The 26,145-nt window shown below is 46.3% G+C and overlaps 1 protein-coding gene across 3 annotated transcripts in view; it reads left to right on the forward strand.

The window, feature by feature from the left end:
* The first annotated feature begins 15,331 nt into the window (after nt 1–15,331).
* Nucleotides 15,332–26,145, forward strand: part of FGD4 (FYVE, RhoGEF and PH domain containing 4) — a 125,213-nt gene continuing 114,399 nt past the window's right edge. Inside the window, exon 1 of one of the 3 annotated variants that reach the window (XM_075428757.1) lies at nt 15,332–15,429. The gene's annotated coding sequence lies outside the window, so the exon portion shown is untranslated. Of the gene's footprint in view, nt 15,430–25,858; nt 25,879–26,145 lie in introns of those variants that run through there. The other 2 variants (XM_075428754.1, XM_075428756.1) reach the window with 2 other exon arrangements.

Consider the following 26,145-nt stretch of genomic DNA (forward strand, 5'->3'; position numbering starts at 1 on the left):
TTCTTCTCGCCTGCGTTTACATCTCTGTTCAGCACCGTGCTTCACCCGCGGGCTGTCTCGTCATGGAGAAGTCAGCTGAAAACTTGTTCGCCTGCGTCATACTGTCTGGTACTAAGATTAGCTGCTATTTTGATTTTTATGAAAAACATAACAAAAGAAACCATTTTGTCTGAGGCAAATGCTGCTTTCAAAAGCATCTCAAGCTCCCTGCCCTTGTCAGGCTGAGGTGTGAATATCACCCAGTGGCCACGTCTGCGGCCAGCAGAGACAGCGCCTGTCTGTTGTTAGAAAGAAAACGAATTTGCATTGCACTTTGAGTGCAGCGACTGCAGGCTTCCCTTGGCATGGTTCTTCCTGTTTTCATATCCAAATCAAACACATTTTCCCTGAACTTCAGTGAAATTAAACAGAAATTCGGTGAAATACATTTCTTTCTGTATAGATATGAATTTGTTGGGAGAAATGTGGCATCGGAACAGTTGTTTAGAAGCAGATCTGTTTCCAGCTGTGATTTGCAGAGCAACTTTGGGACATGGAGCGTTGCCCTGGTAGGTACACGTGGATCGAGAGTTATGAAACAGCATCCAGTGGCATAGAAACTGTGGCCCCATTTTATAGAAATAAGTGGGTTTATTAAATTTTTTATTCTCTTAAGCTTTAAATTCTTCATTTCTAAGTTTTCGATTTACATTTTTTAATATGTAATAAAACTGAAGTGTTGGAAATGTAAGAGGACTAGAAACAAGCTAACTTAAATGTACAAATGGCTATAGTTATTGCATTGTAAGTTATAACAATGTGTAGGTCCCTGGGACAACTTTTGTCTGTTAACAAGTACAAAATAAAATACCTAACTTGAACTTGAGATGATAAACTCTTCTTTATTATACAGTAATTGATAACACACAACTTTGCGAGAGATTTTGTAGGAAATATTTACATGCAGACAAAACCAGGAACAAAAGCCTGGTTTTTTAAGGGTTGCAAGATATTATATTTTGCCCATTTAAAATTAATTAGTGATGTGTTGATATTGATTTTAATTTTTAAAGATTAAGAAGAAAATTATACCTGTATTTGTAACTGTTGAGTATACTCAAAAAATGCTGAGATGTGTCCTGCAAAGTGAGGAAGCGATTCAAATCCTGCTCTGGCTTTCCTATCTGCAATGCAGCTTTTGCTCTCAATGATGGCTTGGACATTTCTTTGGGTTTAGAGTAGCCTGTTCAGCTCTGGGGCATTTTGGTTTGGGTTTTGTTTTCAGATGGAGTGAAAAATTGTTTGTTGTTCGGTGAGATGATCCACTTCTGGAAATCCAGTTTGTAGGAAATGTGTGGGGGGAAAAAAAGAAAAGGAGAAAAAATAGAAGAAAAATGAAATGTAAGGGGAGAAAAAGATGAATACAGAAGTTGTAAAATGTGATAGTATGGAAAATACATTTTCTGTCAATCAGAAGACAAATGGAGGTTTTACAGAAAGAGGACATATTACCACTTTTCATACTAATTGTGTAGAAGTTTCTGCCTTCTGGATGGCGGCAATAGTGATGTTCTTTCTGATTGATCTGATTGACAGGTTGGCATCTCTGTGCTTTCTCCACCCACACTTTTCACAGCAAATCAATGTAATGGTAGCTATACAGTCCAATTCCTAGAACGAAACTGTAATGAACGCTGCAAGTTTTAATGCCAGGATGACTTTCTGTTTATTTTTTATTTAAAAAAATTGTGAACTTAAGGCATTTGCCATATTGAAGTGTGAACAAAAAGGGGACTGTGTGATGAAATGTAACCTCACCTATGAAATACGACCTCACCTATGAAGGCTGCTCACGAGAGTTATGTTAGAAATACTTACGTAAGCTGTTAGTAAGAGCTGACCCAGTCCTTGCCGCCCGGGGAAGGACACGCGCGAGTCTGGGCCCCGGTTTTGCTGCCAGCCGCGTTGTTCAGCAACGCCAAGGTCGGCAGCTGTGCTGCCAATTCCGCTGTAGCTGCACTGGGCACCAGTGGTGGACGTTACATCCGCGCTTCTGAGGTCTGTTCCTTTCTTTGGCAGAAGATGCGTATCCACGGAGGTTACAGTGAATTTCTTGCTTTTGTACTTGGGGAATCTTCCTTTGAGAATGGCAGGCACGAAGTTTTATCTTTGAAGTGTGATAATTGCTACGGTTACTTCTTTAAAAATTCCGATCATCGCTTTTCTTAGTTCTCCTTTGCTGTGCATGCAGTGAGTCGGGAAGGGACATACAGCAGTCAGACTTTTTTAGCCATTAAGGGGTTTTTTGAGTATAATTAATCCTGTGGAAAAGAAACAATAAAGCAATTGCCTTTCACCTTCAGGCACAAATGCATCTAAATATGCAATGTAAAATGCGTGCATGAGATTCTTAACATCGTGTAGCTTTCCCATATCCATAACTAAGCTAGAAAATTCTTATTTCTTGTGCGATCTGCATATTCCTCCTGCTAGAAGGGCAAGAGGACTATCATGGAGAGTCTGTCAGAGGTGCACGGCTTAAATCCTTACTGGATTTTAATCTGTTTCCCATGGAGTTCTTGACAATCCCCTTCGTGAAATCTAGTGGCAACCAAGTGACCGACTGACAAAAGGTAAAGGGAAAATCCCCCATTCCATGACTGGAGTTGAGGTGCAGGCAGACTCTGGGTGACAGGGCCTTGTGTTTCACAAATATCTTTCTACGAACCTCTGTGTTTGTTCTGATTATCATGATTTGCCGCAAAAGAGTGGAGCAGAGCGTATGTTTTTTCACAGCATTAGTAATCCAAGTTAAACAGTTTTTATTAAGTATGTGGTTACTGGATTTCACAAATATTTTGGAAATCAATAAACACAAGTGATGGATAAAAGTTGTAAGTGGACTGGCTCGCTAGCTGAGTTGTTATTTTGTCAGCTCTGAAGAAGAAAGAAGAGTAATCTAGCTTTTTTTTTTCTGTCTCCTGCTCACAGATATGGCTACGTGTGCTATGCCAATGGATAAATGAAGTCCGTTTTATTAGTTACTGCCCTATTGATTTTCAGCCCTGTGGTTTGACTGTTAAAGGGTTAATTACCTTGATCCTTTGTAAACAATTAAAAACAAACCTGATGTTTTGTGACTTTTGTAACCTATTGAATGTTTCCATTTGCATGATGTTCTGTATGTAACGAACCACGCAGATTGCTGTGTTCCTTTCAAAAGAGTTTTGACATTGGTGGAGTCTGTGACCGACACAAATTTGTACGCTGTATGTTTACTGCTGTAAGAACGCAGCTGCTCCTGTGTTGGATTGGCATTACATTGTCCTGCCTTCTTGGGGTTAAATGATGGAGTGTTTCTAGATGGTGAAGAATATAAAAGTATCTATGTTCATTTGCTAAAGACTGAGTATTGGAAACTCTTCTTGTTGCTACTTTATGCTAAAAGCAAAAAAGTTAAATAATTCTTGTTTCCAAAAATGCATCATTTGTTTTTAAAATTGAAGTAATTCCCTTGTTAACTTTTCCTTGTCCGTGTAGGCAATCCTAGATTAATGCCTTGTGAGGGATTCATAAAGTCTGTGCTTGTACACGTGTAATATCATGCAGTCAAATGGTTGGGAAAAACACTCTAGTGCTGAAGAAAATAATTAAACGAAGCCAATATACTGATTCGTACATCTTTATGTTCCAATTACAATTACAGTGTAATGCATAACTGTTCCAGTGAATAAACTGGCCATTTTTGTTCATTTAATTCCATGCTGCCTGGTCTACTTCTATTTACGTCAGTTTGCGGTGCGTTGGCTTGGCTTATCCTTTTGCATTTATTTAGTCCTAAAAGATCCATAGTTGTTATTTTAGAAGGTATCCGAGCAGGAACTGAGAAGGGAAGTCAGCATTAAAGAAAAAGGGAATCGGAATTAAAGCAAAGCTGCTTCCTCCGTTTTCTGAGATGGAGGCAGACATGAAACACAGACTGATTCCAGCAGGTCTGAGTAATCTGCGTGAAGGCTCAGTACAAGAACGCGTTGTGAGATGCAGATCTCCACCCTCACGGGATGTGGAAGAGAAGGAAGAGCTGAAGCGGGCCTAAAACTGGCTTGGGAGTGCTGTGCACAGTACAGGTACCGCGCCCACTTTGCAAAGTACGAGACATCTTTTATCGCTCGTGGAAGAGCCGTGCCCTGACAGCGAGGGGGTCAAAATGCTCCCGGAGCAGCCGGTCCCGGAGCGTGGCCCCGGCAGGCGGCCGCGGCTCCTCCGGTGAAGCTCGCTGCTGGGTCTGAGGAGTAGCAAACGCCCAGCGGTTAGAAACGGGCCAGGAACAGGGGAGAGCCGGAGGAAGGACTGCGCCTCCAAGCCTGCGCGGTGTTTGACTCGGCGGGAAGGGCTGGAGGGCTGTCGGGTGTGGGCTGGCTGGCGAGGTGCTTTGGACAGTGACGGGATCTGTGCGTGGTGACAGAAACGCAGGTCGAGAGCTGCTGCTTAGATAAATTCTTCCCACTTCTCTCTTTTCTTTTTCTCACCTCGCAGGGAGAGGTTTCCCACCCGATCTGTGCCTTTGGCAACGGTGTTGCACGATCGTTTTAGCAGAAGTGTGGCTGCTCAGGGGAGAATTTTTTTACACAGAGTGTTCTTCTTCTCTTTTAAATTAAGAGTTTCTGAGAATTAAAAAAAAGGCAGAGCAGCCTTCTATTCTTCAGTGTATTTGCTCTGTTTCACAGAGGGTTGTCCCTTGTGTGAATGTTCTCGTGGCAAAGTTGATTTGAGAAATTTCTAACCCGTGTTGTTCCCTCCCCTTCCTCTGTATCCTGCCTTCAGCTGGTCCTGTGCAGCTCTGTGCGTAAGGTCACTGAAATAATCTGGATTAAAACAGAAAAACAAACCACAGCAACCTCCAAAAATATATCTTTTGTTTACAACGAAAATGTCTGTGTAATACCTTCCTTGTTCTGGAGCAGGAGTTCATTTCTGACACATGGACTGTTGGTTTTCCTGCAAAAATATGCCAGTTGATAACGGAAAAGATCTGGAAGCTAGAGTTTACAGGGACTGCCGCTGCGAGTCTTTGTTTCTGGATACCTCCCTTGAGAAATCCTGCAGTTACGCTTAGAGAAATGCAGAGTGCTCCCAGTTACACCTGAAAGCAGCAGGAGCCACAGTTTGTCTCTTCAACACCATAAAACACTGACAGGCCACTGGCAACTCGGGTTGAGCATAAAAAATTGTATTTTTGAACAATGTTGTAACCTAAATTTCATGAGACCAATAGTGAGAGCAGAGGTGCTAATTACGAAGAGGGCCATATCAAAGGGCCTGACATCCACACCTTCTAGCAGCCTGTGAATGACAAACGTAGAAGAGAACATTTTATATATAGAGCAAAATACAGGGGGAAAATGGAGCTAAAATAGATTATAATAATTATGTGCATCCTGGGAAAAAATATTTGGAATAAAGCCAGCTCTCATCTCTCTGTGTATGTTAAAGGCACAGACACAACGGCTTTCCTCTCGGGGGAAGCTTTGAGTGATTGCCTGAATGAAAGAAGAAAGTCCTAACTTTGCACAAAAAGAAGGCTCAATACTGTCGCTGACAACTCAGCAGAAGCTTAATAACGCAGTAAAAAATATCGGCCTTTGTCAGAATGATTCCTTCTTGACTAAAGCAGTGTATTAGACAACACACATTTCACTCATTATTATTTATAAATTCTCTTATATCCTGTTGGAGGTGTCTAACTTCAGCAATAAGGTTTGGTGGCCGGTTTTAGAGGAAAAAAAAAAGAACATTTAGATTATTGTTATATGGGATTGAGAAAATGTTATTTGGGAGAAAGGTCCATGGGGGGGGAGAAGCCCTTTTATCTGCCTTAAGTGAGTTATCGTGAAACTTTGGAAATAAAGAATGAGGCAGTTGTGTCTATTTAAATTAATTCACAGGATTCCCTACCTTGGAGGGGGGGGGACTGTCGTCTTTTTAAGTGTTGATTACCTCTGTCAAGGAAATTGATTGTTGCTATTCAGTGCTGTCATATTGGTGAAGGTGTTAAAACTGAGGCTAGTTACTCAAATTAGGAATAGAATACGGAAAGCTACATGAGTACAGAGCTCCCTTGAAGATTAATTTCTGAATGCAGAGGATGTGGGAGCAATATTTTGTTCCCCCTCACAGAGGTGGGAAAGGAGAAAAAGAGCTGCTTTTTTACAGCAGACAGATCTTCTTCTATCCCCGTGTACAAGACTCCATGGCTTTGCTGCAGTGAGAAGAAGACCTCTGTAAACTCGGGTGGCTCGAAGCTGATCCATCCAAGGTAGCTCGCTCGTTAGCGTTACAGCTTGTTGGTGCTCTACGGCGAAGCAGCAGCTGCTCTCCACGGCCATACGGATGCGACCGTCCCTGGCCCTAGACCTGGAAGTTGCTTTAGGATCAGGTGGGATTTGACCCGTGCCACTCAGAGTTGTGTGGGAGCAGCTGACAGGACTGTGGCAGAACGTGGAGTATCTGGTGCAATCTTTGCAGCTGTGACTGGCGGGTGCTTTCGTGACCAGCTTGTGACTCAACTTCAGCCGTGCAAACCAGAAAATTAGAACTTGTGTAAATGCGCTGCCCACAAATACCAGCAATCTCAGAGTCCTACACTACTTGAAAAGAAAATGGCTCTGTGAAGCCCCTACTGGTTTCAGAGGTTTTTGTTATCTAAGCCAAATGCAAAGTAGCTCTTTTTATCTTCAGAGCACTCTCTGCATATTAATTCATTCCTGAAACATCTTTGTGGAATGGGTACTGTTATCTCTCACCTACAGACAGACAAATTGAGACTGTGCGATGGGAAAACATCAACATTTGAGGATGTGAGCCCAGTTTCTTTAGGTGTAACCTTTCACCTCTCCACGCACATCCACCCTGCACGCACTGGAATACCCAAGTGGTTTTCGGTGCGGCAGCCAGGTGCTCTCAGCAAGGTGAGTTATTCAGCCCGTGTGGTGCGTGCCCTGCTCCAGAGCCTGCATTGCTCGAGTGCTGGAGCTGGGTCAGAGCTCGTTCCTGATTTCTGCAGTGCTTGGTATTAATAGATCCTCCCTATAAATAGCTGAGGTTTAACATCCACTTTCTGGTTTTCGTTTCCTTAGACCTATGCCCTCCTTCTGACTGTAAACCAAAAAGGCAATTTGACTCACTAGGCCCAAGATGAAAACATTGCCTAAACATGGTAAAACTTTTCTTCCCCCAACAATGTTAGTTCAGTAAAATATGGATGTTCTTTTTCTGGTAGAGAACTTGCATTTCCTTTAAAGTGGCAACATCCCTTTAAATACTGTGTTCAGAATCATGAATATAAACCTGCGGCAGAGCCCAGCTTCAGATTCTGGAGTTCCTGCAGTTTCAGACCCCTCGTCTGTGCAGTTATGCTCAGGGCTGTTTATGCTGGAATATGAAAGCGTGGCACATTGCAGGATGGTAACGTTACAGCCATTTGCAGTGCATAAAGCCTCGGCTGTATACTGGAAAGTTTGCTTGAAGTACTGAGTTCCAAAATTAGACAATGTTAGATCTCTGGAGGGAAAAACAAATTTTAAAAATTGTAAATATGAATGGAACGCTATTTTTGAGATTCAGGATACAAGAGCGAGTTTAAGTGGAACAGGAGCAGCATTTATACCCTTTTCACAGCCTTTGCTCTAAATAATCACATTTCAGCCCAGAAAGATCCAAGGCAGTCTGTGGAATGTGGAACAGAACGAAGGAACACAAGGGTGCATGAAGCTAACTCAGAGGAGTCTGCAACTGCAGCAACAGCTTTGAAGTCTCGCTGGCTGAAGTCACTATAAATTATTGAGAAGCGTGCTGGAAGTCCTGTGCCTGTACCATATGCCTCGTTAGGAGCAACCTGAAGTACCTGGCAGCTTGGTTTTATAACAAGGAGAAGAAACAAGGGAGTATTGCGACATTGAGACTGGTACATTCTCTTCCAGAGCTGGAAGTAATAATTATGCCTTTCTTTTCACAACATGTTTTATCAGCCAGTTGCTCTCCAGGTGATGATTTGTTAAGGAGAGAACCAAAGCATTTTGCTTTACTGTTTAGGTAAGCATTCACAGAGAGACCATGGTTAAATATTTCATGTGTATAGCACCTTAGCAGTACACAGTTCCTTGTTAAACAAAGTACAATCGCATATGTCACAGCACCGACGAAAGAGAGCGGTGCTCCGGCTAGACATTGGGAATAAATGGATGGGCTTGTTCAGCCTGGAGAAGAGAAGGCTGAGATGGGACCGTAGAAATGTTTATAAATATCTGCAGGGTGGGTGTCAGGAGGACGGGGCCAGACTCTTTTCAGTGGTGCCCAGCGACAGGACAAGGGGCAACGGGCACAAACTGAAGCAGAGGAAGCTCCAGCTGAACATGAGGAAGAACTTCTTCCCTCTGAGGGTGATGGAGCACTGGAACAGGCTGCCCAGGGAGGTTGTGGAGTCTCCTTCTCTGGAGATATTCCAGACCCGCCTGGACAAGGTCCTGTGCAGCCTGCTCTGGGTGACCCTGCTTCGGCAGGGGGTTGGACTGGGTGACCCACAGAGATCCCTTCCAACCCCGGCCATTCTGTCATTCTGTGACTCTGTGAAATGCAAAGCAATGGCAAAGAGCACTTTTTTTTCATGGTCACACGTTTCCGTGAGGACAGAGACCCCTGCTCCCAGCAGCAGCCCTTCCCTGAGCCTGCGGACCCCATGCAGGGAACACGCCAGAGGAACAGCTCGCAGCAGCCACCAGCTCCTTCCACACAAGATGTCATCTTTTCCCCAGGAGTCTCTGCCAACTGTGGCATCCCCTAACCGGGCACAGGCCCCTCTGAGAAGAGAGAGAAGCTGCAAGGCCCAGAAGAGATGGTGGCAAGGAGCTGGCTGCTGGCACCAGCAGCGGATTAGCGCAGCCCAGCGCCAGCTCCCCAGCTCCCCTTGTGAAGGGACACCAAGGATCTCGCTGCACGTGCTTTCCTGTCAGACCACAAGGAACTTGGGGGCCACGTCAGGAGCAGCTTTGCCTAATATATTAATTCACAGTTTTCAGCAGTGCATTTCACTTGATCTGGCAAAAAGCTAGAGAGCTGTTGATTTTGGATGTGGGGTACACCTAGGAGAGTTGGCGCTCTCGCCCTGGGAATCAGGTCCTGCTAAAATGTCTCAAATGGGGGGCTTAGACCATGGTTTTAAATTTTTCTTTTCACGGTAGCTGTTGGCTTTCACTGCAGAAGGAAAGAGGAAACGGGAGGAGAGCAGACATTTTCTCAAGCGTAGCTTGCTTTTTCTCTCCTTTTTACTAGCGTGACCTTACAGAAGTTTGTTTTCACCTGTCGTTAATCCAAATCAAAGCTAAAGCACTGCTGCTAACGGTATCTAAATGTCTGACATTAATTGGATAATGGGAAACATTTCATTAACCTGTGGTGGTGACAATGAAGAATATTCTGACTGCTAAAAGCAATCATCAGTCTTTGTTAAATGAATGCCATTCTGCGAGGCTTACCTAACAAACTGATTAAATAGCAATTACTCTAAGCAGCAATCCTTCAGTAAAACCAAGGGATATGTGTGATGATAGCTTTATCTCAACATGATTTCAACAAATTCCAAGAATTTGCTTGCAACAGACAAAATGATTCTGTGCACGGGTGACGGAGCGCTGGCCCAGGCTGCCCAGGGAGGCTGTGGAGTCTCCTTCTCTGGAGATATTCAAGCCCCGCCTGGACAAGGTCCTGTGCAGCCTGCTCTGGGTGACCCTGCTTCGGTAGGGGGTTGGGCTGGATGACCCACAGAGGTCCCTTCCAACCCCTACCATTTGTGATTCTGCAGCGAAAAGGGGGTAAGACAAAATGAACATCGAGGCAGTATGTAGCAGGACTGTTTCTTCCTTCGATTATCACAGCGCTGTTCTCGGGGAGCGACGTGTTGGTATTCATCTGGTGGTCTTCTCCGTGGTAGAGAAAGAAATCCTGGCTATAGGGGGTATAAAGAGGATTCTGTGTTACGGTGGCTGGAAGCAGACAAAACCTGCTGCTGGGTGGTCCCCAGAACTCTCTTTGATAGGGCCCAGAATGACAACAGGGGGAAACAAATAAAACACAACAGTGTTCCCTCTTTTACAGTCAAGCAAGACAGAACAGAGATCTGTAGTAGAAACATTATTGTCTGGATGAAAAGCGACTGCCATGGATTTTCTTCTGAGGCAGCCCTACCCATCTTTTTTTGTTCCAGCAGTTAAGACCTAGGATTTGTCTGACCTCCCCTGGAGCGCTTGTCATGGGCTACTTCTGGTGCTTAACTCCTAATTCATGCTGTTGACCCTGCAGCACCTTCTCATGGGCTTGTTCAGCCTGAAGAAGAGAAGGCTGCGAGGGGACCTTATAAATGCCTACAAATCTCTGAAGGGTGGGTGTCAGGAGGATGGGGCCAAGCTCTTTTCAGTGGTGCCCAGCGACAGGACAAGGGGCAACGGGCACAAATTGAAGCAGAGGAAGCTCCAGCTGAACATGAGGAAGAACTTCTTCCCTCTGAGGGTGACGGAGCACTGGAACAGGCTGCCCAGGGAGGTTGTGGAGTCTCCTTCTCTGGAGATATTCAAGACCCGCCTGGACAAGGTCCTGTGCAGCCTGCTGTAGGTGACCCTGCTTCGGCAGGAGGGTTGGACTAGATGACCCACAGAGGTCCCTTCCAACCCCTACTATTCTGTGATTCTGTGATTCTCATGAGGGAGTAAAGCCATTCCTAAGATACGGTGAGCCCTAGACTTTTCGACAGGGAGTAAGCAATGAAGGAGCTGGGTGCATTTCTTGGTGTAAGTGAGCACAAGTGCTCTAAATTCAGGGTCCCCACCCTGTTCTGAGGATACACACACCGGGTGCAGCACAGCGAACAAAGCACCAGGCTGGAGGCCCTCTCGTCTTCGTCAGCCAGTCCCCAGGCTAAGCAGCCAGCGTCTCCAGCCGCAGGCTGAAAGGCACCCGATGCCCCTGAACGCTGCATCCTGCGTTCGCCTGCTGATTGGGCTGGGGTTCAGTATCTGCCTCCCATGAGCTTGCTTGCTCTGCGTGTCTCGGTCGCACACACCGCAGCCGCTTTGTGCGTTGGAACCGCTGCCGCCATCGGAAGAGACCTTTCATCTGGCGTGTGCGTGATGGCCTGAGATGAGGGAGCTTCTTGGCTAATTAGTATCCTACGCTGTCCTTTGCTGTATCGATTCTCGTTCTTCATTACACTTCCCTGCTGGCAGAAGTTGTTTGTGGGCTATACAATATGCAGTTCACAGCAGATTCGAAATATACGATAAGCTGTACCCTTACTTACGCAGGACTTGGCTTGGTTAGTTTTTAAGTATGGATTTTCTGTATTACAAGCTGCATTCTAATTTTAGTTTTCATTTGGCGTTTCAGATCTAACAGAGAATGGCATTTTTCCGTCAGGCCTCAATGAAGCTACTGTCCGTCAGCTCTAAATAGGCTACTCTAAGTAAGCTATTGTTTTGAAATATTATATGTGTATTTTTGTTAGGTGCTGTGTTCACGCGTCTTCTGTCTCGGGTCCTGTAGATTAATGCTTTAAAAAAATGTTACTACCCATATTTACTGTGGGGTACAGCACAAGTACTCAGAGAAACCAAAGCCAGGGGCCATGAGCTGAATCCAGGAGCAGACTTACTTTGTAACCGAGATGAAAATAAAGTTAAGCTCTAGCAGGAATAAAGAAACTTGACCAGAGGCAACGCCAGAAACAGCCTCACTCAGGGAGTTAGTCAAAATCAAGTCTTCTGAAGGCTCTTTCCATGAGGGGAAGAAAAGGTTAACACAAAGAGGTTTACTGGAGGAAGAGTGGTTCACATACCAAGTGAAGCATTTGTTTCCTCACGAGCTAAACAAAGATTGCCTGTGAAGTCCTGTTTCCCTGAATGCTCTGGGGTTCCAGCAGCAGAGATGAGTGCTTGCAAGCCTTTCACGTGCCAGAAGAGCTCTTTCGGCTTTTTCTTGAGGCTAAACCTTGCCAGCTGCCCTTGCCTTCCTTCCACACCTCTGCGTGCTTCCGCAGGGTTCCCGTTGTTCCTCCCGCGTGCAGATAGGTGGAATTAAATCGAATCGCCACTGCATTTCTCACCACCTCCACGGAAAGCTTCGGAGCCCGATGGCGCAGCTTTTGCCCACGCTGGAACGCGTTGGCCGTGGCTGACCTGTTGGCTCAGCTACCACGCGACGGAGGGGAGCGTAACCCTTCCCGCACCTCGCCAGGGCGGGAGGTACGCTGCGGGGCTGGCACTCCGGCAATCTCGTTTTCTGACCTTCGTGTATTTTCTGCTTCGTAAGCAGAATTGGCAGCAGCGTCTGTGTTTAAGCTTATTCAGTATTTTCTGCTTTCGGATACCTTCTCCAGTTATGACGCTAAATTTTTTAATCATTTAGGGTGATGTTTTCCAAGATAGTAGCTATCTCAGATTGACTTTTTACTCTCAGAAAGAGCGTTTTTCCTCTTGCTGACATTACCAAAAGACTCTCTGTGTCTCCCTGGAGACGGGGAACAAGAGAGACTGCGAGCAGCGTATCTAAAAGGAGGAAGGACGTGCCAGAAGGGGCGGCCGGCTGTTACCCTGCTGAAGCAGGCAGAACGGACCCGTTGCCGGTGCACAGCAGCTCGGGGCCAGCTTGAACCAGCTGCTCCAGGTCTGTGCTGCAGCTCACGGAAAAGAAAAGAGACCATTTGCTGCTCCGAGAAGCCCGTACCGCACTGCAGTGCACAGACGCTCTACAGTTACCAGGAATTCACTGACTGCCTGAATTTCCTCTGTCACAGGCTGTCAGCTCACCGCTTTAAATACACCAGCGTGCTTCAGGATTTTCTCAAGAAAATCAGCTTTTGTGACCGATCTCCCGAGGCCACAGAGTTGTCACGATTCTCTTTTCTGAGGTGACCTTTATTTTCCAGAGTAGTACTGCAATAAGTTATGGCTCGCTGATAACATCGCAGAAAACAAAATGAACATAGTTCCTACCCTTGAGCTGGGATTTATGTGCTGTGTGCACTTGCCCTTGCTTCCTTAGCTGTTTTCCTTCCAGAAGCACAGCCCCGTGTTTAAAGCAGCAAGTACAAAGTTCAATATTCAGTGATAATTACGCCTGGCTAAAGATCGGCCATTGAGCAATGGGCGAATATTTTTGTTAATCTCAGTGAAGTTGTCACCTATAAGAGAAACAGAGAAAGGTCTTCTCTTTTCAATCTCCGTTTCATTCCCATAAGCTGACACTTGGTATTTTAGTGGTGTATTGACATCTCGGATAACTTTGAACAAATCGCCGCCCGTAACACCTCATTTTCCTCCCCTACCAAGAGAGGCTGATACTTCCTCCTTGGTGAAGTGCTTCAAGAATTATTAGTGAGAGCTTCTCTGCCTGTCTTCCTCTCTCCTTATTTAAACTGGTGATCCTAAAGATTACTCAGTACTCGAGCTGGTCTGAGCCCAGATTGTTTAAGTGCGCACCAGTGTTCTGGAAGATTTTTATCTGGATGAGTTAATGATTGATCCTTGGTACACATCCATGAACGGGAGGTAGCTAAAGTTTACAAGAATCTCTAGCTCATTGCAGCAAAGTCAGCAGGTACCAGTGCTCTTCGTAAGTATGTTCTTCTCCATATGCCCAGCCCAGTTTAGGTGGCTGAAGTCAGGAAATAAATCCGCCTTCTACCTCTGAGTCACTGCTTTTTTTTTGTAGGTACTTTTGCAAAAGTAAAACCTAATGTTTGCAATTGCCAGCACACAAATGAAACCCAGGAGGCGACCTGGCTGCCTTATTTTTAGTGGAAAAGGAAAGGGGTGGCTGTAAGGTGCCAACCCTCTTCTGGGAGAGAGTGCTTTCACAAAGAGAGATCCTCGGCACGTGGTGGCAGATGCCCCAGCTGCACCAGTTCCCCAGCCCGCTCGCTGCTGACCTCCTCTCAAACACCAAAAGCGGAAGACCCACTCATCTGACTTCCACCTCACGACCCTTTGCGGCCGCAGGTGTGGTATGGGTAGCACCACCGCGGCCTCTCCGTGCCGCTGCCGTGCCTCCCGCGGGTCGGAGGCGGCTGGTGCCTCACGCAGGTGGTTCCCCTGGCCTCAGCAGGAGGTGTCCATGCCAAGGAGGCCTGCTGGAGAGGACTTGGTGGGAGCCTCACACGGTTGCACAGGACTTGGGAGGAAGGTGATGCCCCATCACGTGGTTGCCCTGTGCAGATGTGGCTGTGTTGCACATGTGACTCTGTGGGTGCTGACGACAGGTATTCCCGTCCCTCGGAGACAACCAAGTTGCAAAGTCAGCAGCTTGCCTGAGCAGTTCGTAAAGTCTCACTGCTGAAGATGTCGGAACACAAGAATGGCTGCAGGGGTCAAATGCAGGGTCTCCCTTGCCCGCTTCCCATCCCTGACAGTGGCCAAAACAGATGTAAGAGCAGGGCAAGCACACAGAGTGGTCCTTCCCCAGAAGATCATCCCAAGCCCCAGCAATTCTGGGGCGACTGAAGGTTGTGCTGAACCACTGCCAAGGGGAGAACGTCCCTGGAGCGCAGCTGACCACGCTCGCCCTTCTCTGTGAGGCAGCGTGGCTGATGGCAAACGAGGCAGCACATTGCAAATCACAGAATGACAGAATGGCCGGGGCTGGAAGGGACCTCTGTGGGTCACCCAGCCCAACCCCCTGCCGAAGCAGGGTCACCCAGAGCAGGCTGCACAGGACCTTGTCCAGGTGGGGCTTGAATATCTCCAGAGAAGGAGACTCCACAGCCTCCCTGGGCAGCCTGTGCCAGGGCTCCGTCACCCTCAGAGGGAAGAAGTTCTTCAGGAGGCCATCTTCCAGCGCAGCCCTAACGCCCGGCGTTTCCAGACCCCGGGAAACGAGTGACATTTACAGACAGAGGCACCATCTGGCTTGAATTTTAGCGGGAGTTATCGTTGATGTGAGCATGGCGGCTCCGTCCCCGGCGTCACCACCCGCGGCTGAGCGCCGGGACTGGGACGGCTTCGAGGATTGTCCGGTTGGACGCGGCGGGACCGCATCCCGCCCAAATCCTTTCACTTTACACCGACAGAGCTCGGGGGAACGGGGCCTCCCCGCCCGGGCGGGCGCTTCCTTGGGCCCGGAGGAGGAGGCGGGGCGCGGCGGCAGGTGAGGGCCCGGCGCAGGAGGCGGGCGCGGAGGGCGGCGCTGCCCTCAGGGCCGGGCGGGCCTGGCCGCCCCCGGGCCGGGCCTGGCGCTGAGGGCCCCGCGCTTCCCCCTCACCGTGCCCCCCCCCCCACCCCGCCCCGAGGATGAGCGGAGCCGAGGGCGCGCGCGTCAGGCGGGCGGCCATCCGCAGGAGAACCGGCCCCGCCGCCCGCCATGGAGCAGCGCCCGCGGGGACCCCGCCGGCCGCCCGCGGGACGCCCGCAGGTACCGGCTGACGGGGGGGCGGGGGGACACGGCTCGGCCCGGGGGGACCGGGGAGGGGACGGGCGGCGGCAGTGTGGGCTGACTCCGGCGGGCTGTGCCAGCGTTCCCTCCGCCGCGCCGGGCAGGTGACACCCGAGCCTTGCCCGGTGCGGGCTTGCGCGGGGGCTTACATCAGGATTTGCCGTTGTATGTGTAGCACGCAGCCCTAATGGACTTTATTTTCCTCTCAGACGTACGCCAGCAACAGGGACCCTGTGTTTCCTGTGAGTTGCTACTTTAGTTTCAGCCTACTACAGGCTGCTGCAGTTACTCGCTGTTACCTCAGACCCCCGGGTAAAAGTTTCGTACTTATCTGCTGTCTTTTCTGGTTGCTCTTTTTGTGCGCACGCCAAGCCTTCCAGGTGATTTTCATTTACTCAGTACGTGGGTAATAAGCAGCTTTTCAGTGTGAGGGCTCTGCTTGCAGCCTGTGGATGGCAGGAAGGCTGCGAGGGCCATGGCGCGAGCGTCCCGGCACGGCGACAGCCGATTCTGTAGTACTTTAGTGCACCACGTTTGCTGAATATGATAGCAATATGAAAAACTCACAGAATGAAGGTAAGGAAATGAATCTCAAAGATGTAGGAAATAAAAGGGAGACTCTGATGATTTTTAGCTTTTCTCACGTAGGTAGATTAAAACCTCCCTTTTTTCATTCATAATCTATTTCTTCTAGAAAATGAGGTGAAGAAACCTTGTGTATACCAAACAATTCTCTTTTCTCGGCAGGACTTTGTCTCCCTGTCTGCTCCTCCTGTTGGCAGTGGCCGCCGCGGCCTGTGCTCCAGCATCCTACAGCCCCAGGATAGCTGCGTAGCCTCCCTCCCTCTTCTTTGTAGTCAGAATGCGACTGCGCTGGCTTCTGTTGCTGATAAAAGGTGATCGGGCTGCCTTGATTCTGCAAGTACAAACTTCAGTCCCCAGGTGCAACGTAAAGCTGGGTGTGTTCTTTTGCCCATCAAAAAAAAAAAAAAAAAAAAATCAGGTGTTTACACTTTTCTGCCTTCCAGAATTTTAACTGGATTTTAAAGGTTTTCTCATGCAGGAGTATGCCTTTGACCTGCTTGAAAGCCTTAGGGGGAAGGAGGACTTAGTGTAGCCCACACATCTCCAGTCCTTGTCTCTGCCAACTGTTGTGAAATACACTGTGTTACTGCTACGACTGGCAATTGTCTCAGATCTGTATCTGGAAACCAACTGGAGGAACTAGCAGGGCTCTAAGCAACCTGGTCTAGTTAGTGGTGTCCCTCCTCGCTGCGGGGGGGTTGGACTAGATGACCTCTAGGGGTCCCTTCCGACCCAAAACTTTCTATGATTCTATGAACTAGATATGTTATGTGAGCTGTATTTGCTTATTAATGCATTAGAAAAAAAGTCTGGATTATGTATATAGTAGGCTGCCCTTGGCAGCCTCAGGCATTGCGGTGTGCCTCTTAGGGAGCCGAGGTAATTTGCATTCAGGACAGCATTCACTGCAGCAAGGTATCTGCAAACGTGGACAGGAAAAAAAATAGTTCCCTGCTGATACTGTTGCCTCTCTGCCTGTTAAATGGATATGATTTTATAGGATTATGTTAGCAAAATTTCAGTAGTCTTTTGGGTTTCCATCTTGTGGTGGGAGATAACTAAATGAGACTCTAATAGCATGCTGCTCTAGTCTGTGAAAAATGTCTGTATTGCTCGGGAGTTTATTCTTTAAAAGCTTGAACAACAACTGTGCCCTGCCTGATAGTTTTTTATTGTTGTTGGGTTCGTTTGGTTGTCATTCTCCTTGCTCCTGGCTTTGTGTTACCCGCTGCGTTTTGTTGACTGATCTGCGGTGACTGAAAATCTGATTGCTTTCCAGTGTGTTCAGGGAAAACCTATGTGATCATTAGGGTTAATCTAAGCAGGGACTGGAATCTGTAGCTGCGTTAGAGACCACCACGAAAGAGGACTAGTTGCCTGGCACGCTTTTCTGGTGAATGTAGGGGTTTTGAAATTTTTCTGAAGATGAGGTTGTTCAAGGATTGCTGATACTTGAAGATACTGGGAGAGAAAGGTGAGAATATAGGAAACTGCTTCTATATATTCTTCTCCCTTCAAAAACGAGGGAAAGTAAGTATAAAAAAATTGCTTTATTCAGAACTTGCATGAAAATACACTTTCCTGTCTGTTATTGGAGATTTTCCTGTTTGTCGGCCAAATTAGTCCCGTGTGCCTCCTACTGAAGCAAATGTGTTGCGTGAAAGTGCCAGGAAATGGAACTTGGCTGAATATAATTTTACTCTTTTCTCCTTCCTTTCTTCCCCTGCTTCTCCTCCAAGTATGTAGGATCAATAATAATCCCTTTAAAGCCAGGAATTGTACTGTTTGGTTCATAGACTACCCAGGAAAGTTGCTTATATGTGTATCTTGGGTTGACTTGGCGAGGCTGCTTAGCCCTTCCCACACAATGTCTGCTGTACCCAGTAATTGTTGTTGGTCTTGTGATAGTGACTTCCTGTTGATCAGGATAGTGACTCCCTTAAATAAATTAGAATTTGCATTCACAACTGCTTGGCTTGCTAATGATAATACTCAAAGGGCCTCCAAGAAGAGTTACAATTTGATGTGAATTTGCTGAAAATGAGATGTCTGCTCATTGCTGGAGAGGCTTCTTTAGAATATGCTGCGAGGTGCTGGTGAATACCATTGCTGAAGTGCTTTTGGGCGTAGGTGAAATTGGTAAAGCTTGCACACGCAGTGCGAATTAGTTTGTTGTACAAAAACATAGGAGCGTGTTGCTTTTGGAGATAAATGATTAAATACAGTTGGGTGATTTTTGGATTGGAAAAGGAGAGCGTGCTTGAGGAATGTGTTCCGTTTGGGCAACCAGTAATACACGAATATTGAGACTGTTCGTACAAAAATAGGTAATGATTTGCCCTTGGCTGTTAATTTGTCCCTTGTCTGTCAGTAGCTGTGCTGCTTAAAACTGCCGTTGTCAGACTTTTCACCCACTTCTTAAGCCGTGGTGAGGCACTATCTCATCTCCCAGCATTTCAGTCAAAATCCCATTTATCACTGGGCAGTATTTTTACTTGATGCTGCATGTCAGTATGTCTTGGGTACAGTGTGATCTGTGATAAAGCGTTCCAACTGCTGTGTTTTGCACTGTTATGTCTTAAAGCAGTGTTAGACATTTGCTGTGTGAGGCAAATTATCTTCCTAGGACAAAGGATTTGTCGGAGGGAAAGGAAAAACACGAAGTGAGCAAATTTTAAAATAAGATACTTGCGGGCTTTTTCCTCTAGTTCCATTAATGCTGGGTAGATTTTCTTCAAAATGTTATTGGCAATTCAATATTTTAATCGAATTACTGACTGCGAACCTTGTAGCTGAGACTCCTTTTTCTACGATGGGAAGAACGGCGTTTTGCTACAGTATGGGGTACTGTACGTAATATCTCTCCTGAATAGGCATCAATCCAGGATGAATAGTTGCACTTCAATGATTCCTTCCATCATGTTAAATCTATGAATAAACTTTGCCTCCAGCTCTCGATGGTCGAAACATTTTCATCAAATGCCTAGCTGTGGACAGCTCAATATACTCAGGCAAACTGGATCAGCAAACTCCTGTACTTCTGAGAAGGGGAGAGAGAATTCTGTTCAGAAAGGGTTTTCCCAGACCGGTAGTTTTGCCAATAGCCCAAGCAAGTAAAAGGAGGAAATCAAAAGCGAAATTATTAATGGTTTCTTGAACTAGCTGCCTTGGAAGCAGCATTTTAACAGAGATGGCTTTAGCAGGAGAAAAGACTTTTGAAATGAACGTAGGGGAGGGAGGATGGGGCTTTGCTGAAATGTTGACTAACCAAGTGAAAATCAGAGACACGGTCACAGGGCACAAATACACAACAGTAAGGCGACATCAGAACGTAGGGAGAAATGAGTAAAAGCAGAAGAGGAGAAAAACTGAACTGCTACAGTAGTCTGCAATCCAGACATTTAAAGAGATGTGTTTTTTAATGAGCTTCAGAGCAATTTGTCGCCTCTGATTACACTGAAACTCAGTAAAATGGAGCATAAAATGGATTAAAATTGGAGGCAGAAGACACGGAATTGGAGGGAGGGCAAAGCAATGAAACAGTGTTAGTTACTGCGCATTAATGCTAAGCATGTCACAGATGTTAATGTAAAATATGTTAAACAGCTCGGAGAGGAGGAGAAGCGTGGTGGAACTGTAATGCGGGATGTGAAATCCTGTGATTTATTCCTGACTTCTGAACAAATGTTGCCTTGCAGCAGGGGTGATAACGTGGGTGATTTACAGGTCTAGCCTTCCCCCCGTGAACGACTGCAGGCCCTTGCCCTCCCTCTCAGATCACAGAATCACAGAATAGTAGGGGTTGGAAGGGACCTCTGTGGGTCATCTAGTCCAACCCCCCTGCCAAAGCAGGGTCACCTACAGCAAGCTGCACAGGACCTTGTCCAGGCGGGTCTTGAATATCTCCAGAGAAGGAGACTCCACAACCTCCCTGGGCAGCCTGTGCCAGGGCTCCGTCACCCTCAGAGGGAAGAAGATAGACGCCGGCGTGCCAGATGTAAGTGAGGGTCGGGGAGAGATGGTGACCAATGATTAAAAGTAATTCCAGCTGATGCAGTGGCTGGGTTCCTTCTGTCCTTCTTAAAGATGTGGCTTTTTTGTTAGTCGAGCGTGTGATGTTCCCGTGTGAGGCTTTTGGTTCCGTTGGTGGCTGTTGTGATGAAGTCCTCATGGCAGGGACTCGTGTAACGGCCCCCAGCCTTGTCTCTGTACAATGGCTGTATGATTACGTTGTAACCCGGTCTGCCTCCCTCATACCTGAAAACTGCGGGGTCTGCGGTGCCCGGGCGTGCTGGTGCTGCGGGACCAGGGCTGCTGGTGGCCCTGCCGTGGCCGATACAGTCAATATAGAGGTTTCTAACATCAATATATCGTCAAGTTTGCTGATGACACCAAACTGGGAGGTGTGGTAGATACACCAGAAGGCTGTGCTGCCATTCAGCGTGACCTGGATAGTCTGGAAAGCTGGGCAGAGAGGAACCTGATGAGGTTCAACAAGGGCAAGCGCAGGGTCCTGCACCTGGGGAGGAACAACCTCATGCACCAGTACAGGCTTGGGGTGGACCTGCTGGAGAGCAGCTCTGCGGAGAGGGACCTGGGTGTCCTGGTGGACGACAGGTTAACCATGAGCCAGCAGTGTGCCCTGGCTGCCAAGAAGGCCAATGGGATCCTGGGGTGCATCAAGAAGAGTGTGGCCAGCAGGACAAGGGAGGTTCTCCTTCCCCTCTACACTGCCCTAGTGAGGCCTCATCTAGAGTACTGTGTCCAATTCTGGGCTCCCCAGTTCAAGAAAGATGAAGAGCTACTGGAGAGAGTCCAGCGGAGGGCTACGAGGATGATGAGGGGACTGGAACGTCTCCCCTACGAGGAGAGGTTGAGGGAGCTGGGCTTGTTCAGCCTGAAGAAGAGAAGGCTGCGAGGGGACCTTATAAATGCTTACAAATATCTGAAGGGTGGGTGTCAGGAGGATGGGGCCAAGCTCTTTTCGGTGGTGCCCAGCGACAGGACAAGGGGCAACGGGCACAAACTGAGGTACAGGAAGTTCCGTCTGAACATGAGGAAGAACTTCTTCCCTCTGAGGGTGACGGAGCACTGGAACAGGCTGCCCAGGGAGGTGGTGGAGTCTCCTTCTCTGGAGATATTCAAGACCCGCCTGGACAAGGTCCTGTGCAGCCTGCTGTAGGTTACCCTGCTTCAGCAGGAGGGTTGGACTGGGTGACCCTCAGAGGTCCCTTCCAACCCCTACTATTCTGTGATTCTGTGATTCTGTGATAGAGGTCTCTAACGACACATTTGGACATACCTTCTATTTCTGTGAAGCATGAGGGGCCTTGATCTGGGCAAACCTGAGAGCAGATCTTCCTGCCCGTACCTGGTGGCTTCTGGATGTGGAAGAGGGAGGGAGGGAGGGAGTGTGGCGCTCCCTGCCACTGCTCCTGGTTCCAGCAGGGGATCCTGACCCGACTGATCTCTATTCCTTTTGGAGACTGTTTAGTCTTTAAGCTCCAGATAGTCTGCTGGTGTAGGGCAACTTCTAATTCATTTACTTAAGGGTTATATTAGTAGCTTTTATTTTCCTGCTAGGTTGCTTAAGCTGTTTCAGACTCCTAGGTTCTCTTCCACCGTGATATGGGTATTTTAAACCAAGAAACAAAGTTACGATCTACAGCAGACTTAAAGAAGAAAAAGCAAACCAACTATAAATTACCTGAATTGTAAAATTGTTAAAGGAAATAATATTTGACAAGAAGTTTCTTTTTAATGTTTTGTCTTGTATCAGAAGGGCTTGATGACAGCTTCTTGCAGTGAGTAATCAGAATGTTTTTCCGCTTTGCTCTCACATAATACCATGTGCTGTCTTGGCTGTGACACTTCAGTTTCTTAACTGAATATTAATATACACATTATTTGTATTAACATGAGTAATTGAGTTAGGAAATGAAACTTACTGGCTGATTACATTCATCTTCAGAACTGCTGATGTAAGAATCAAAGCAAAGTCACTGATACAGAAAAAATAAATTGATAGAACTGAAACTTTATCGGTTTTATGCAATTATGCTGCTGGCCTTTTCTTCAGGTGACTCTTGCCAAAATGCCTCTGTCTTAATACAAGCATACTGTACGCTTCTTTTCATTCCGTCTGACACCAGCTTTCATCATTAAGAAATTACATTTCATTTGTGAAGGTAGAATCCTTTTGTACTTCAGCTGTTCTCCTATGGGCTAGTGGTACTGTAGCATTCAAGGAAGTTATATGGGATGGCAGACACCTGAGGATGTGTTTCAGGAGTTCTTGGGAATCCTTTTTATTTGCTCTTTGAAAGCCTATAACTTCTTAATTCTTAAAAAGAGGGCTTTTGTGTCTTCAAAACAAAATCTTGGAAATTCTCAGGTGAAAGTGCGATTCTAGGATAGGCTTTGCAAAGCATCTGATTTCTGTGGTATACACAATACAACGAGAATTGTTACCAGTGCATAAAATTATTCAGCATTTGTGTTTTGGCTTAATTCTAAATATAGAACTGTGAATTTTATTAAGATGCATTTTGAATTTGAAAGCAAGTTGCATCTACTTACTACTAAGAAAAATTGTCCATTTTAGAAAACAGAGCGGTTGCCAATGCAGAAGTTTAGGTTGACTTTCACCAAGTTCTGGTAACCTGACCCAACTGCTGTTCTGTAATGACCTTCCCACTCTCTTGAGTTATGCATGATAATGCAGTAATCAGTGTTCTTTATAATATATTAATCTATATCTGATCCAGTGGGTAAATACACTTACCAGGCTTAAAAGTGATGGGCATGCTAGCACCTGAGCTGGCTGTTAATGTGCTGATTAGAGACTGCCAAGCTCGGTCAGGCAGTGGAAGGCGATTGCCGTAGCGTTCTGCGATAGCTTTTGTGGTTAGGTTGGATGGAAGGGGGTAAGAAAGTCTGAACACGGCCACCCAAGTAGTTGGTTGTGTGCATAATCTCTTTCTACACTTCCATATATCCTTTCCCTGTCCTGGATCGAGCGTAGAGGATGTCTTCAGAATAATGTTCCTGACGTGCAGTCAAAGGGGGAGAAAAAAGTCTGTCCCAACTGCTGTGTATAGCCAGCAAGAGACCTGGCTGGTATTGGCACGGGCTGCTCTTCTTGGTGTTCAACTTCAGTGTGGAGGATTGCCCCTTTAAGTGTTTATCTTACTTATTTTCTGTTTAAGGACTTTACTGGTTGTGCACAGGATATATTAAAAGCCTTTTGTTCATAGAAATGATGACAATATTAACAGTGTGTGTATTAATAAGGCTTTTAAAGGAATTTCGAAACCCAAATGAGCTACCCCTTCCAAGGATTTTGATAGAGCTTAAACAAAGAAGTGTCCGTTCATCCTAACCATGGAGAATCATTGCTTCCTGGCTTTAATAACTGTTGACTTTGAATCATATAATCTCTGCTTTTCTCACGTGGTTGATACCAACTGTGTTGTTAACTGTTTTTATGCAGGGATTTTTGGTTGTTGTCAGCAAATGCAGTTGAGCTGCAACAGAAAAGTAGGCTTGCCATTTTAAAATCTGAGTAATATTGGGATGTTGGAGTGTGGTACATAACATGTAAATCTTACCACCGTGAATATTGTGTTCTCTTTGTTATTTCCGAAATGCCATCCCGCAGTTGTGTCGGGCTGGATCCTGATTAAACCTAATCTTAATTGGTTTTGTGCCTCATGTAACTTACAGAAAGTGTTGAGATAGGAAGGTGATGGGTTCTAAATGAAAAAGGCAAAAAAAGGGGATTAAGTAGTTTCGCTGTGGAAGTCTTTATGATTTGCTAATTTAAATATTTACATAATTTGAAAAACTGAAGAGTATTTCTAGGGGTGTCTCATGCATCTCAAATTGTCAGATTACTTTTTTTCCCCCCAGAGTTAAACACCCATGTTCAAAGGCATTTGCCAAGCCCTTACTGCTTGCTTCTGTTCTGCTGGGGTCAAGGCGTGCATGTGCAGCATCCAGCTGAAAGAACACACAGTATTTGACAGCTGTGAGCAGGACCGTGATCCTCTTACATGAGACATCAGAACGCCCTCACAGTCTTCTAAAACTACATTGATATGAAGAATTCAGACTCTTATTCTCTAAAAGTCAAGATTTTCACTATGGTTTTGTGAGAGAATATTAACGTAGTCCTTTCAAAAAGGAAAGTGTTTTTTAAAGCTGGCACGGAGAAAACTGGCCGGTGTCTGGAAGACTGGGTTGGTAATGCTGCTGCGGTGTCTGCATGGGGAACAGATCTGGGGCTTAGCAGTTGACTCTTTTCCAGTTAATGTGTCTTGGCGTGAGGTAGTGAATACTCAAATACGGTGACGTTACAGAAGCCAAACCCTCGCTTGCAGGGAAGTGACTGTACAGCACTGCAAAGGAGAACTCACGTTACGCTGTTCAGGCCCAGTCCGTGTCGTAAGTGCCCCTTTGCAGCGCCAGGCTTTCCGACTGTTTCCTTTTGCCTGGAGATGCTTGGGAGACATTCTACAGAGCAGGGAAAAATTACAGAAATTCTCTGTGAAAATGACATTTTGGAGAGTTTGCTGCAGGAAAAAACATCCAGTTCCCTCTGCTGCCTTGTGGTGTAGCACCACATCTTGTGGTGTGGCACCTATTGCTGCACCAATGCTGGCTTTAAAAAAGAAAAAGCAAATCTTTCACTGTTTCCTTCCTTTCATCCCAGGGAAGGAGATTAGAGACCCGAGCAGAAGTAGATGACTTGTGCTCTGTGAACACTGTGGGGGTGCATATATTTCACAGAATCATAGACTCATAGGTTGGAAGAGACCTCTAAGATCATCAAGTCCAACCATCAACCCAACACCACCATGCACACTAAACCAGATGCCCAAGTGCCACATCGACACGTTTTTTGAACACCTCCGGGGATGGGGACTCCACCACCTCCCTGGGCAGCCTGTGCCAATGTCTGACCAGGTGCTTGAGATCCCACACAATGAACAGGGCTAGATAATTTCACACTGACCTGCAAAAGACAGAGAGCAGTCCTGGGAGCACAAAACACTCAAGAACTGCTCCTTATTATCATTATAAAGAAAAAAAAATTATTTTCTGTGACCACATATTTAGTAGTCTTCTATTTTCCACAGTCTCTGGTGAGCTCTGTTGGCTAGTAGAAAACTACATATTGGGGAAAAAATACGCCCCAGTCCTGCCCTTCTCTGCTTCCCGCGTGTTCATTCTGAGGTGTTCCTTCGTGTCGCTGATGTTTGGCCTGCCTTTGTGCCCACGTACCACCCTGAATCTGGATGGAAATGGAGGAGTTTCTCTAAGTAGTCTTCCTCCCTTGAGAAATCAAACTAAGTAGCTGTTTGCTGTCAAATGTTAGCTTCGGTTTCAGGAAGGAAAAATGCTTTTTAAATATGGAAAGCGGGAATATCTCATCCTTGCTAAAATTGACAAGGACTGTGATAGGCAACCCTAAATGTGGGTAAGGCTAGCAGAGCTGGAAGCTGAAATACACAGAGCTGAGGTATCTGAAGTACTGCAGTTGGATTTTTCTTACGTGCGTGTGGGCGGTGTTATGTGGAAGGGCAGGTTGTTTGAAGTTAAAATGTAATGTTTACAGTGGCTCAGGGCGTAGAAGCAGGATCAGCTTTGTGGTGAGGGTTTTTTCCAGGTACAGTACTCAAGGGGTTAGAAAAGCAGAAGCTATTTAGTGACTGGAAGTAAGGAGAGAGGACTGCAAGCTGACTGCATAGTGCTGAAGGGATTCTTTATCCTGAGGATTTTTTCTATTTTTCTTGGTGTGTGGGCTTACATTGAGAGGAGGCAGGAGAATTCTGATAGCTGGTAAGCATGTTAAACTGTAAATGAAAACTTTCGAACTGCTTTACAGCAGCTGCCAACAAGCTGCATAGAATAAAACTAGGTAATGCTGTGCTAACAAAGAGCAACCTCCATTTTTATCATAGCTCTTGAATAACCTATATTCAATTAAATAGAAGCAAATTGTCTATGTTTCTGTGTCGCTGTCCACTGTCTTCTTCCCCTGTCTTTTTTCTGTATGTGGATGTTATACCATTGAAAGATCTGCTGTTTAAATGATGATTCTGTAAT

Source organism: Opisthocomus hoazin, chromosome 8, assembly GCF_030867145.1.
Source record: "Opisthocomus hoazin isolate bOpiHoa1 chromosome 8, bOpiHoa1.hap1, whole genome shotgun sequence".
NCBI classification, from domain to species: domain Eukaryota; kingdom Metazoa; phylum Chordata; class Aves; order Opisthocomiformes; family Opisthocomidae; genus Opisthocomus; species Opisthocomus hoazin.